Below are 15,024 nucleotides of genomic sequence, written 5' to 3'. Positions count from 1 at the left end.
ACTATACAATCAAAATCCTGGTAGTTGTTGTCTACAAATCAGTCTCCTTCCTTCTTCAAAGATTTTGGTATATGGCTCACAATTTTTTTCTCTTCCTTAACTCCTACCCTAATACTAGGGCACTTCAATTTACATATTGACTCTCCCTCAAATACCCTAATGATTCCCTTCTTCCACTTTCTCATTTCCCATGACCTAGTCCTCCACCCTACTTCAGTAACACACAGAGATAGTCAAACACTTGATCTTCCCAGTACTCACAAATGCATCAAGTTCAAAATATTCCAAAAATCCCCTTATCCAAGTAAAATTTGTTGACTTTCTATATCTCCTTCTGATTTTCCTTACTAAACCCTACTCTTCATGCACAGCATAACCTCCAATCCTTTGACCTCTCGTTCCTCTTTCATGTTTCCCTATCTTGACTACTTGGGGAACCAATTCAACTCCATACTATTTTCCTCTCTTGACTACCTAACCTTGACTACCTTTATAATTTCACTGATAACAACCTGCCAAGACTCAGCCCTGGGTCATTCCCACAATTATTCATCATTGCTCTTACTCAGGTGCTCCTGAATGTTAATGGGGGAAATAAATCCCAGAACTATTGCAACAGGGTGAACTATGAAGAAATGTTATACAACATTAACTAGGACCTCAATGATGCTAGACAATCTTATTCTACCTACCTCATCAACTCACTATCCCACTCTCCAAAGTGGCTCTTCCAAACCTTTTCAGTCCTCCTTGAATTTCCCATAGCTCTCCCTCCCCTAACTCTCTCAGGTGAAAAAAAAACTGCCTCATCTTTTCCAGGAAAAAATAATGAGGACATATGCCCTGAGCTCCCTTCTTCTTCACTGCTCCTCATCTCATATTGCATATATATGCTTTCTGCCACTATCTCTTGCATAATATTTGTCTCACATGATAATTGATCCAATTCCATCTTGTCTTCTCCAACAGATTGCCTTCTTCTGCCATCACCACTTTATTAATTTTTTTATCTCTTCCTATCTCTGGTTTATTACCTACTGCCTACAAACAGCTGTATCTCCCATATCCTAAAAAAAAAGAAAGAAGAACCAAAAAAAAATCTTACTCGATTCTTCCATCTTTGCTATCATTTTATATCTCTTCTGTCCTTTGTGGTTAAAACTTTGTGAAAAGGCTATCTATAATAGGCTCCTCTACTTTCACTTCTCTTACTCACTCTTTAATCCCTTACAATCCAGCTTCCAACCTTATCATTCCACCAAAATACTCTCTCCAAAGAATTGACCTGTACAATGTCTTTTTCCCAATCCTCATACTTTTTACCTCTCTGCAGAGAGGTCAAAATATCTATTAATCAATCTATAAAAATCTATAAATCAATCAACCAACATTTTAAGCACCTCTTATGTGCCAGGCACTGTGCTAAGCCCTGCGGATACAAAAAGAGACAAGAGTCCCTACACTTAAGGAGCTAACAATCTAATGGGGGAGACAACAAGTTATATGTGTGTGTGTGTGTGTGTGTATACACCTACACAACGTGAGAGAGAGAGAGAGAGAGAGAGAGAGAGAGAGAGAGGGAGGGAGGGAGGGAGAGAGGATAAATAGGAAATAATTAACAGAGGGAAAGTATCCAAATTCAGAGGGATTGAGGAAGGCTTCCTATATAAGGTGAGATTTTATATGGGATGTAAGAGAAGCTAGGAAAGTCAGCAGTCAGAGTGGAGGAGGGAGAGCATTTCAAGTATGGAAGATAGCCAGAGAGAATGCCTAGAGAAAAGAGATAGGGTTTCTTGTTTGTTGGAAGTCAGGAGGCCAATATCACTGGATCGAAGAGGATGTGTCGGGGAGTCATTTATAAGAAGGCTGGAAGGGTAGGAGGTAGTTAGGTTATGAAGAGTTTTGAATGCCAAACAGAATATTTTGCATTTGCTCCTGGAGGCAATAGGAAACCATTGGAGTTATTGAATGGGGGATAGGGGTGGGAGGGGGATGATTGGACTTGCATTTTAGGAAAATCACTTTAGTGACTAAATGGAGGATGGATTGGAGAGGGGAAAGGTTTGAGGCAGGCAGACCTACCAGCAGGCTATTACAATAATCACGGCATTAGGTGATGAGGGCCTTCATTAGAATGGTGGTAGTGTGAGAGGAGAGAAGGGGGCATATTTGAGAGATTTTGCAAAGGTAAAATTTACAGTCTTTGGCAACACCTTAGATTTGCAGGCGGTAAGAGATAGTGAGGAATCCAAGAAGACTCCAATGCTGTGAGCCTGAGGGACTAGCAAGATTATCTTGCCCTCTCCAATAATAGGGAAGGTAGGAAGAGGGAGGATTGGGGTGAAATATAATGAGTTCTCTTCTGGACATATTAATTTTAGGATGTCTACTGGACACCCAGTTGAAGAAGTCTACAAGACAGGAAGAGATATTAAAGTGGAGGTCAGCTGAGAATTTGGGACAAGACAGGTAGATTCGAAAATGATCAACATAAAGATGGTAATTAAATTCATGGGGGCTCATGAGATCACTACATAAAAAGTATGAAAGCCATAAGCTAGAAGAGGATATAGCAATGGAGACTGAGGAAAAGTAGTCAGATAGGTAGATGAAAAAATAGGAGTGTTATCCCAAAAACCTAGAGAGAAAAGAATATCAAGGAGGAGAAAGTGATCAACAGTGTCAAAGGCTGCAGAGAGGTCAAAGAGAATGAGAATTGAGAAAGGGCTATTTGATTATTGGATTTGGCAACTAAGAGATCATCAGTTACTGTGGAGAGAGTAGTTTCAGTGGAATGATAAGGTCAGAAACCAGATTGTAAAGGCTTGAGGAGAGTGAGAGAAGAAAATGTGGAAGCACCTATGGTAGACAGTATTTTAGAAGAGTTTAAGTATAAAAAGCAGAAGAGATATAGCATGGGTGGAATGTTCAAGTGAGAATTTTTTCAGAACATCGGCATGTTTGTAGGCAGTAGGAAATTAACCAGTAAACAGGGAAAGACTGAAAATAAGTGAGAGAATCAGGATGACAAAGGGGGCAATTTATTGGAGGAGATGAGATGGAATGAGATCCCTTAAACAAGCAGAGGGATTAGCCTTGGTAAGGAGTAAGGCCATTTCATTATGTGAGATATGGATGAAGGAGGACAAAACTGCAGAAGATATCTGAGTGATGGGGGATGAGGAACAGGGGAGAAGAGGAATTTCATGGTGAATGGCCTCAATATATTCCGTGAAATATGAGGTAAGCTTCTCAGCTGAGAGGGTGGGGTAAGGGGAACCATGAGAGGTTTGAGGAGGAAGGAAAAAGTTTGGAAGAGTCACTGTGGAAAGTGGGATTGTGAATTGACAAGGGAGGCAAAGTAGGATTGCCTAGCAGCAGAGAGGGCCTAGTTGAAGTTATGTCACATAAATTTCTAGTGAACCCTATCAGAAGAGTTGTGTGATTTTCTCTACCTTCATTATAAGTGGCACATGTGTAGAATTGAAGGCAATGAATGGTGTAAGTGGAAACAAGGCTGAGGTTGGCTGAGTATTATCAGTGATATAATAAGGGGGCTAAGAATTCAAGAGAGGAGATATTATTTTGCTATGCACTTTTATTAATTTTACCTTATTAATATAATCTTTCATGTCAATTAGAACTGCAAATTTTTAGATCTCTTTTCCTTCTACAAAGCTTCAGCTGATGAAGAACAAAAATAAAAACTGCATTGAGTAAAGCAAGAATTTATAAATATCATCATTAAATTTCAGCACAAAGGCAGACAAGAAAAAAATTAAGAGACTAAAAAGATTAAGCAATTGGAATGTAACATTAATTTTAATGTAATTAATGCAACATTAATTTTCTTATTTCAGTGCTTTTAGGTCTTAGCTCAATACTTAGATCTACTTCTAAGAAAAAGACTGCACATTAAAATATTGTGCACATATGTATGTGTGTATGTGTGCGTGTGTATATGTGTGTGTGGAGAGCACATGTGTGAGAGAAAGAGAGAGAGAGAGAGAGAGAGAGAGAGAGAGAGAGAGAAAGAAAGAAAGAGAGAGACTGTGAGGTGAACTATTTTTTAGCCCTGAAACCACCATTGAATTCTGTAAGGCTTTCTCTTTATCTTGGAATTAATAATAGGTAATGTGGGATTCCATTCTGAGGCTTAAAAACAACATAAGATCATAGGTCCATAGATCTAGAGCTGGAAGACAACTTAGAAGCCACCTATTTTAAGGCCCTCATTCTACAAATGAAGTACCTAAGGCCATGGAAGTTAAATGATGTCCCACAGGAATATCAGAGCCAGGATTAGCTTCTCAGATTCCAAAGCCAATGTGCTTTCTACCTTACCAAACAGCCTCCAATTCCATTCAACCATTTCTGGGAATATCCTGGCAAATGTTTACTATGTAGTTTCAAAGCAAATGATAATCATTTTACATAAATAAATATGAATAACAAATACTACTTTACATGCATTCTTTTATTTGTACTGTAGGATAAGTTAAGGCTAACTTACCAAGCAGCCAGTAAGGCCACTCTAATAGCAATATTTAGAAATGGTGGTGGGATTTGTTTTTTTATTTGTTTATGTCTTGATATTTTGTTAAATAAATTAAGTATAATTATTAATTAATTCTCCAGAGTTTTCTAACTAAACTATCAGATCAGTGGTATATGGCAATATTTTTGACTACTTTGTCATGGCTTCTTCTCTTAATGTTGTTATTTTATTTAATTGCTATATATTGAGAATGCTTCTGGTGTTAATTCATTACAATTACTGCTAGATATTTATTTTTTAGCATTTTATTCTTTCTAATTATATATAAAAACCCAATTTTCAACATTCAGTGGTTTTTTGTTTGTTTATGTTGTTGTTTTTGGTGAGACAATTGGGTTTAAGTGACTTGCCCAGGGTCACACAACTAGTAAATTTCAAGTGCCTAAGGCTGGATTTGAACTCACTGACTCCAGGGCTGGTGCTCTCCACTGCACCATCTACCTACCCCTAACATTTGTTGTTTTTTTTTATTTTAAATTCCAAATTCTCTCTTTCCCTCTCTAACTCTCCTGCCCCATCCTTGGAAAAGCAAGCAAATAAATATAGGTTACACATGTGCAGTCATGCAAAACATATTTCATGTTGGTCCTGTCGTGAAAGAAAACACAAACAAAAAAACAAAAAAAGTATGCTTTGAGCTGCATAAAAACTTCAGTTCTTTCTCTGGAGGTGTATAGCATTTTTCATCATAAGTCCTTCAGGATTGTTTTAGATGATTGTAATGCTGAGAAAAGTTAAATCATTTACAATTGGTCATCATACAACATTGCTGTTACTGTGTACAATCATCTCCTGGTTCTGCTCACTTCATTTTGCATCAGTTCATGTATATCTTCCCAGGTTTCTCTGAAAGCATCCATTTTGTCATTTCATGCACCACAATAGCATTACATACCAATCATATACCACAATTTGTTCAGCCATTCCCCAATTGATGAGTATCCTCTCAATTTCAAATTCTTTTCCCCTACAAAAAGAGCTGCCATATAGACATATGTGTCTGTGTGTGTATTTACAAATAGGTCCTTTTCCCTTTTTTAAAATCTCTTTGATCTTTGGTTTTATCAAACACTGGATTACTATGGTCATTAACTACTATGTATTCAGTACCTACTCTATTTCACTGATCCACCACTCTATTTCTTAGCCAGTACCAGATAGTTTTGAAGATTACCACTTTGTAGTATAGTTTGAGATCTGGTATGGTTAGGCTACCTCCCTTCACATTTTTCACTGATTTCATTAATATCCTTGACATTTTGTTTTTCCAGATGAATTTTTGTTATTATTTTTTCTAGCTCTGTCAAATAATTTTTGGTAGTTTGGTATGACACTGAATAAATATTTAGATAGGAATGTCATTTTTATTATATTAGGTCTGCTTAATTATGAGCAATTAATACTTCTTGAATTGCTTAGATTTGACTTTATTTTTGTGAAAAAAAGTTTCATTATCATGTTTGCATAGCTCTGGGGTCTGTCTTGGCAGGTAGACACCCAAAAGGATTTTATGTTATCTGCAGTTATTTTAAATAAAATTTCTCTTTCTCTTGCTGCTGAACTTTGGTGGTGATATAAAGAAATATTAATGATGTGTATGGGTTTATTTTATATCTTGCAACTTTCATTAATTATTTGTTAATTATTTCAACTAGTTTTTTAGTTGATTGTTCAAGCATATCATCATGTAATTTGCAAAGAGTGACAATTTTGTTTTGTCATTGCCTATTCTGATTCCTTAGATTTGTTTTTCTTCTTTTATTACTATAGCTAGCATTTCTAGTAGAACATTTAATAATAGTGGTGATAATCGACATTCCTGCTTCACCCCAATCTTATTGGGAAGCCTTCTAGCTCTTCCCAATTACAGATAATGCATGCTGATTGTTTTAGATAGATACTACTAATCATTTTAAGAAAAGTTCCATGTATTCATATGCTTTCTAGTGTTCTTAATAGGAATGAATGTTGTATTTTGAAAAAAGCTTTTTATTCATCTATTAAGCTAATCATATGATTTTGTTGGTGTAAGGGCAAATGAGGTGGGACTTTTTACTGGTTTCTTTTCTTTTGGCATGCTTCTCAGCACTAAGGCAATCAAGTGCCTTTGATTGAGTCTTGCCTTTGTTTGTAGGAAGGTCCACACTCTTTTACTAATTAGGTCATAAGAGGTATGAAGCCCTACAGCCCTGAAAAAGGATATATATATATATATGGATATATAGATATATGTATGTATGTATGTATACACACACACACACACACACACACACACACACACACACACACACACATATATATATACTCTCCCAGTAGCCCTTAAGCTAGAACTCTCAGAACTATGGGAAGAGAGGCTTTGCTTTGGGGCATACTCATTGGAAAAGTGTTGGTGATTTGGCCAGATGAGACACTGGGTAGCGGTTGGAGCTCCAACCCCAGCCCCAGCTTTGAGAAACCCAGATGTTGGTGCTTCTCTCTCTGGTAACAATGTATGTAATACCTTCGACAGACAGCTAGAAGCCTGTCTGCTGATTTGTGTTATTTTGCTCTGTTTATATAATTTCTGCTTGTAATTTCTGTTTGTGTTTTCTCTGAAATTCAAGGTGCTGACTTTTTCCCTGGACTAAGTGCATGATATATGTATGTTTAATTAAAGTGAGATTGTAAACCCCTTAAAGTTGCTTTCCTTAGAAAAGCAGATCAAAGAACTTATGCTAGTAGCCCTCCTGTGTGCTGGCGTTATTGGCCTTACACAGCCTCAGCAGTGGCAAGAAGCAACATTGTTGTTAGAGTTGATCTAATCTTTGATGTGGTCAATTATACTAATAGATTTCTTAATATTGAACCTGATATAAATCCCAGCTGGTCATAGTGGTTTATCTTTGTCACATATTGCCGTAATTTCTTTGAAAATATTTTATTAAAACTTTTTTCATCAACATTCATTAGATAAATTGGTCAGTAGTTTTCTTTCTCTGTTTTTTTTTTCTTCCTACTTTAGGCATCAGTATCATATTTGTGTTGTAAAACAAATTTGGGAGGACTCTTTCTTTGCCTGTTTTTCTGAATAGTTTATATAGTTTTGGAATTAATTGTACTTTAAATATTTGGTAGAATTCACTTGCAAATCCATCTGGTCCTGGGGATTATTTCTTAAGGAGTTCACTGATGGCTTGTTCAATTTCTTTTTCTAAGACAGAATTATTTAAGAATTCTATTTCTTCTTTTATTAATCTGGGCAATGTATTATTTGTAAATATCCATTTTACTTAGATTGCTAGATTTATAATTGGGCAAAATATCTGCTAATAATTGCTTTAATTTTATGTTCATTGGTGGTGGATTCACCCCTTTAATTTTCAATACTGCTAATTTGGTTTTCCTCCTCTTAAAAGCTAAAATTAAACAATGATTTATCTATTATATTGTGGGCTTTTTCATAAAATTAGTTCAACAGTTTTCTTAATTTCAAATTTTATTGATTTCTACTTCAATTTTCAAAATTCCCAATTTGCTGTTTAATTAGGTATTTTTAATTTTCATACTTTTCTTGGAGGCTTTGGATATAGGAGCTTTGACTTTGCTGTCTTCTTGTGGTTGCATGTTTTAATCTTCCTTGTCCCCAAGTAAGATTCTATGTTCTTATTTTTTTCCACTGTTTCCTTATTTTCCCAAGCAATTATTTGACATTTTAGCTCTTTATTAAGGTAGCACTCTTCTTTCAGTATGGAGGGTGTACTGTCCCAAGATTCAGGGGTTTTGTGCAGTTGTTTTCAGAGATACTTCTAGTGATGCATAAATTTTCAGTTCTTCCAAGGTTGTATGATCAAATGAGAGGGATTTACTCCTATCCTGGTCTGTGCTCTGGTCTGTGAGTTACCACAAGTGCTCTTTTCTGCCTCGGAACTGTAAGGAGGATTCCCTCTCCACCATTGCCACAAGCTCCACCACCAGCACTCCTTCTTGCCCCAGGACTGCCACCTAGGACTGTGCCCCAGACCTAAGCATGGGCAAAGCAAGAGAATCCTGCCTCCTCACCAGCAAAGAGATCACTGCAATCTCTCTCTGATCAGCCACTGGTTCCCCCCACAATCTGTAAGCCAAGAGCTCCAGAAGCAGCTGCTGATGCTGCTACCACCTCCACTGCCCCAGGGCTTGTCTCTCTTACAGTCCTTTCCTACTGACCTTCTATGTTGTCTTTGTTGTTTGTGGGTTGAGAAGTCTGGAAACCACCACAGTTGCCAGTGATTCAGTCCCCTGAGGCCTGCTCCAGGTTTGCTGGGGGCCTCAGTCTGTGCTGGCAAGGCCAGCATTGGTCTGTACTCCTCTCCCAGCCTAGTACAATACACCTTTCCTGTCGACCTTCAAGGTTGTCTTGGGCTAAAAATTTGTTCCACTTTGTCATTTTGTGGATTCTGCTGCTCTGGAATTTTTTAGAGTCATTTTTTACAGATATTTGTATGGGTTTGGGGGAGAGCTCAAGCAAGTTCCTGCTTTTAAAACCTTTTTGAGGTCTTCCAATAATTCTTTTTCAGAACTGAGACCAATTCACATTTTTCTTTGGCTGTAGATTTACATGTTGTCTCTCTGGTTTTGTTTTCTTCTTCTGAGTTTGTGTTTTTTGATCTTCCCTGCCACCATAGTAACTTTCTATGGTCAGCTTCTTTTTCTGTTTTGCTCATTTTTCCAGCCTATTTCTTGACTTTTAACTTTATGTTAAAGACAGGCTCTACTCCCAGTGTGAAGGCAGCATTGTCCCAATCTTCATTTTTTTAGTGCTGCTGTTTTTTGGAGCTTGTTCTCTGGCTCAGTAAGTTTTCAGTTCTTCCAAGGTGGTTTGATCTAAGAGGTGTGGTCAGTGCTCTTCTGGTCTGTGCTCTTGTCTCTAGGGAACCATGAGCACTCTTTTCTGCCCTGGAAGTATAAACAGTGTCCTGCTCCCAGTGCCAGCAAAGGGTGTCCTGTAATCTCCTTCTGACCAGTTATTTTACACCTTTACCATCTGTATACTGAGACCTGTGGAAGTTGCCACCACCACAGATTCAGTGGCCTGAAGATCTGGTGCTGGCTTGGCAAGGCAAGGTTTGTACTATGCATAGCCTGCCTATTCTGGACTGTGCTCCATTCTCACTCTAGTAAGAAAGACCTTTCCTATTGACCTTGCAAGTTGTCTTGGTCTGGAAAAGTGTTTCACCCCATTCTTTTGTTGGTTCCAATGCTACAAAATTCATTTTGAGGTATTATTCTAACATTACTTGGAGGGAAATTTGGGAGAGCACAGGTGAGTCCCTGCCTTTACTCTGGCATCTTGGCTTTGTTCCTAGTTATTGATTTTAGAGAGGTGTTTTGATAATGTTAAGGAAGGATCCCTTAATTATTATCTTTCTTAATGTTTTTTTTCTTGTAACTATTTTATTTATTTTTAGTTTTCACATTGACTTCCATAAGATTTTGTGTTTTGAATTTTCTCCCCCACTCTCTCCTCCCCCTCCCCAAGAAAGCAAGCAATCTGATATAGTCTTTACTTATACATTCATATTAAATCTACTTTCATATTACTCATGATGTAACAAAGAATTAGAACTAATGGAAGGAACTACTAGAAAGAAGTAATAAAACAAAACAACAAAAGAAAAGTTCTTTCTCTGGATGTGGATAGCATTTCCATAAGGAATCTTGTGGAGCTGTATTAGATCCTTGCATTGCTGAAAAGAGCTAAGTCTATCAAGGTCAGTCATTGCATAATGTGGCTGTTACTGTGTGCAATGTTCTCCTAGTTCTGCTCACTTCATTCACCATCAGTTCATATAAGTCTGTTCCAGTTTTTCTGAAGTCCTCCTGCTCATCATTTCTTTTTTATATTTTATTATTTAATATTTTAGCTTTCAACATTGATTTCCACAAGATTTTGAGTTACAAATTTTCTCCCCATTTCTACCCTCCCCCCAAGATGGCATATATTCTGATTGCTCCATTCCCCAGTCAGTCCTCCCTTCTGTCACCCCACTGCCCCCCATCCTCTTTCCCCTTGCTTTCTTGTAGGGCAGGATAGATTTCTATGCCCCATTCCCTACATATCTTATTTCCCAGTGGCATGCAAAACAGCTTTTTTTTAGCATCTTTTTTTAAAATTTTGGATTTCAAATTTTCTCTCCTCTTCCCTTCCCACCCACCCTCCCTAAGAGGGCAAGCAATTCAACATAGGCCACACATGTATCATTATGCAAAACACTTCCACAATACTCATATTGTGAAAGACTAACTATATTTCCCTCCATTCTATCCTGTCCCCCTTTATTCAATTTTCTCCCTTGACCCTGTCCCTTTTCAAAAGTGTTTGCTTTTGAATACTTTCTCCCCCTATCTGCCCTCCTTCTATCATCTCCCCTTTTTTATCCCCTTCCCTCTACTTTCCTGTGGGGTAAGACACCCAATTGAGTGTATATGTTATTCCCTCCTCAAGTCAAATCCTATGAGAGCAAGATGCATTCATTTCCCCTCCTCTGTCCCCTCTTCCCTTCCAACAGAACTGCTTTTTTCCCACTTTTGTGTGAGATAATTTACCCCAATCTATCTCTCCCTTTCTCCCTCTATCAATATATTCTTTTCTCATCCCTTAATTTTATTTTATTTTATTAGATATCATCCCTTCATATTCCACTCACCCTGTGCCCTTGTGTTATCTTGTGTTATCTTGATTGTATTTCCACAATACTCAAATTATTTCTTTCTGGCTGCTTGCAGTATTTTCTCCTTGACCTGGAAACTCTAGAATTTGGTGACAATATTCCTAGGAGTTTTCATTTTGGGATCTTTTTCAAGAGGTGATTGGTGGATTCTTTCTATTTCTATTTTACCCTCTGGTTCTACAATATCTGGGCAGTTTTCCTTGATAATTTCTTGAGAGATTATGTCTAGACTCTTTTTTGATCGTGGTTTTCAGATAGTCCAATAATGTTTAAATTATCTCTCCTGGATCTATTTTCCAGGTCAGTGCTTTTTCCAATGAGATATTTCACTTTGTCTTCCACTTTTGCATTCCTTTGGTTCTGTTTTATAATTTCTTGATTTCTCATAAAGTCACTAGCTTCCACTTGCTCCAATCTAATTTTTAAGGTGGTATTTTCTTCAGTGGTCTTTTGGATCCCCTTTTCCATTTTGCTAATTCTGCCTTTCAAGGCATTCTTCTCCTCAGTGGCTTTTTTGGCGCTCTTTTGCCATTGGGGTTAGTCTATTTTTAAGGTTTTATTTTCTTCAGTATTTTTGGGGATCTCCTTTAGGAAATTGTTGACTTGTTTTTCATGATTTTCTTGCATCTCTCATTTCTCTTCCCAATTTTTCCTTTATTTCCCTTACTTATTTTTCCAAATCCTTTTTGAGATCTTCCATGGCCTGAGCCCAATTCATATTTTTCTTGGAGGCTTTTGATATAGTCTCTTTGACTTTGTTGACTTCTTCTGACTGTATGTTTTGAACTTCTTTGTCCACCAAAAAAAGATTCTAAAGTCTGAGTCTGAGTCTGCTTTTGCTGCCTGTTCATGTTCCCAGACAACTACTTGGCCCTTGAGCTTTTTGTCAGGGTATGGCTGCTTGTAGAGTAGAGAGTACTTTGTCCCAAGCTTTAGGGTCCAAGTGCTGCTGTTTTCAGAGCTACTTCTACTCCACCCTCACCACAAGCTCTGCCACAGCAATGCTCCTCCTCCCCCAAGAGCTACCAAACAGGACAGTGACCCAGATCCAAGCAAGGCTAAGCAAATGAACCTGCCTATGTGTCAGCAAAGTGCTCCTTGCACTCCCGCTCTGATGGGCTGCTTCATTCCTCTCACTGTATGAGCCAGGGACTTGGGAAGCATCTGACACTGGAGCTCTGGAAGCAGCAGAAGGAGCCACTGCCACTACTGCACCACCTCTACCACCCCTAGGGCTGGGGATGGACCACTCTCTAACCTGATACAGCAGTTTTCCCACTAGCCTGCTCCATGGTCTTGGGCATTTGTGGGTTGAGAAGTCTGGTAACTGCCACAGCTCAATGATTCATGGCCCTCAGGGCTGCTCAGCCCAACTCCCAGTCTGGTTGGTCCTCACATAGCCCACGTTGGGCTGCACTCCACTCCCAGCACCATGGAATAGACCCTTCCCAGCAACTATCCAGGCTGTCCTGGGCTGGAGACCTGCTTCCCTCTGCTATTTCGTGGGTTCCACAGCTCTAGAATTTGTTCAGAGCCATTTTTTACAGGTGTTTGGTGGGATTTGGGGGAGAGCTTAAGCAAATCTCTGCTTTCCAGCTGCCATCTTGGCTCTGCCCACTTTCTTAATGTTTTTTACTTAAATGTTGTTTCTTGGAGATTTTTCTGCACCTGTTAGTAAAATTATGGGTTTTTTCTTGTTTTTTACTATTACGCTAATTGCTTTTTAATGTTGTACAATTATTGTATTCCCAATATGAAACCAACTTGTTGATGGTTGGTATTTTTTCAAATATAGTGGTTTTCAAATATCATTAGTTATTTAGCAAAGTTGCATGAGTAGTCATCATTATTATTGATCTAAAGTTCTCTTTCTTTGCTATATCATTTCACTGGGGGAATTTTGAGAACACATTTGTTTTAAAGAAGATATAGACTATAGATTGATCTCATTTCCTATTTTTGAAACATTTATGTAATATTGTGATGGTTTGCTCTTTAAATATTTAACAGAATTTATTTGTACATCCCCATGGTCCAGGAGTGGTTTCACACCTCCAAAAGAAATTTAATATATATCTGGCTTAATTTATTTATCTCGTATGGTGTTGATTAGGTTAATTATGGAATTTTATCTTCCTGTAAATATTCATCTATTTAATTTGTTTTCATTTATGTTCATATGCACTTGGCATTTTCATGACTTCTTGACTTCTTTTGAATTATCCTTTTTAAGGTTTGATTTCTGTAATTTTTTCTCTCTTTTTGAATCAAATTAACTAATCACATTAATATTTCCTTTTTGTTTAAAAAAGCTCCATTTAGTGTTATTGTCAGTTATTGTAATTTTCCATACACTTATCTTTGATTTTCCACGTATTCTATTTTATACTTGTTTTAAGACTATTAGTTTTTTCCTTTTAATTTTTAATTGTATTATCAATTGATTAATCCTCTCTTCTTTTGTTAATATGCATTTGGTGATATAATATTTTATGTCTACAAGCTAATTTAGCTAGAATCTATAAATTTTGGTATAATGTCTCATTATGATTATTCTAGTTGATAGACTGCTCTTTCTTGGCTTTCACCAAGAAAGAGGTATATGGGAAATTCAAGGACGACTAGCACCTCCGGTGTGAGGGCTTTTTGAGTCCTTTGCAGGGCTATTTATCAGCCTTTGGAGTCTACCTGGCACTCAACTCCCCCGTGACTCCAAGAAATTATAGCATATGCAGTGGCCACACCCCAATAAACCATAATGGCAGATGGGCTAAACCAGGGTGAGGGTAACCAACAGGCCTCAAACTTGTCAGTGAGTTGGGGAGGGGTATCTACCCCAAAACTGTGAAGACTTTCCCCAGCAGAATGAGTGGATAAGAACAACTTGTTCCAAAGGTCGTAAAGGTAGTTGAAGTAGGAGAGGAGAAGAGAGGAAAGGAGAGAAGAGGAGAGGTTACACACAGATTGTGTTTGTCCTTCATTCTTGAAGAGGATAATGACATCAGGAAAATGATTACATGACTTGCAGTTGACTTTGATTTGAGTGAGGGAGGGCTGTGTAAGGTCACCAGCCTCACTTTTTCCTCCAGAGCCATCTGAGTCCAGTGGCCTGATATTCACCAGGATGACTGGAGATCACCCAGGGGAGAAAGAAATGACACGGTCAGACCAGCATTAGTGAAAAGTCACTTTGGCAACAGAATGGAGAATGAAGTGGAAGGGGAAAAGTTTAAGATGCATTGTGGAGAATAAGGGGCATTTTAAAAGTACTGTATTCACTCTTTCTGGAGAAAAAAATAACTTCTTACCTTTTTCTCCTGCTCCAGGGCACCATTTCTTTCTCCTTTCATAGGATATTAGAATGTAGAACTGAAAGGTGACTTAGGGATCATCTAGTCTAAACCTTTTATTTTACAGAGGTGGAAAATGAGGAATAGATAAGGAAAGTGACTTACTACAGGTCACACAGTAAGTACTAAGGAATAGAACAGAAATATGAACTCAGGCTCTCTGACTCCAATTTACAAATGATTCTACAAGGACGGTCTTTAAAATTCTTTGTGGTTCTAATGTTCTATAACACTGTGAGCCCTCATTACCTTTCTTCTTTCTAGTCATCTTCTAGATCAAATTCCATTTCTGTCTGTTACTATCTGCATGACCTAGCACTTTGTCTATGCTTTATATTCTTCATTTACGTAATGAGGCAGCTGAATCTGTCAGCCTCCCAAATCCTTCCAGTTCTCTGTCTCTTATCCTTAATTGTATTTTTCTTCT

At 37.8% G+C, this 15,024-nt stretch overlaps 1 protein-coding gene across 1 annotated transcript in view; it reads left to right on the top strand.

Annotated features, from left to right (window-relative positions):
- Positions 1-15,024, top strand: part of LOC118849782 (solute carrier organic anion transporter family member 1B1-like) — a 101,064-nt gene that overhangs the window by 20,455 nt on the left and 65,585 nt on the right. The window lies entirely within an intron of this gene.

This window comes from Trichosurus vulpecula, chromosome 5 (genome assembly GCF_011100635.1).
Source record: "Trichosurus vulpecula isolate mTriVul1 chromosome 5, mTriVul1.pri, whole genome shotgun sequence".
Lineage (NCBI taxonomy): Eukaryota > Metazoa > Chordata > Mammalia > Diprotodontia > Phalangeridae > Trichosurus > Trichosurus vulpecula.
This window is presented reverse-complemented; position numbering and strand designations above follow the sequence as displayed.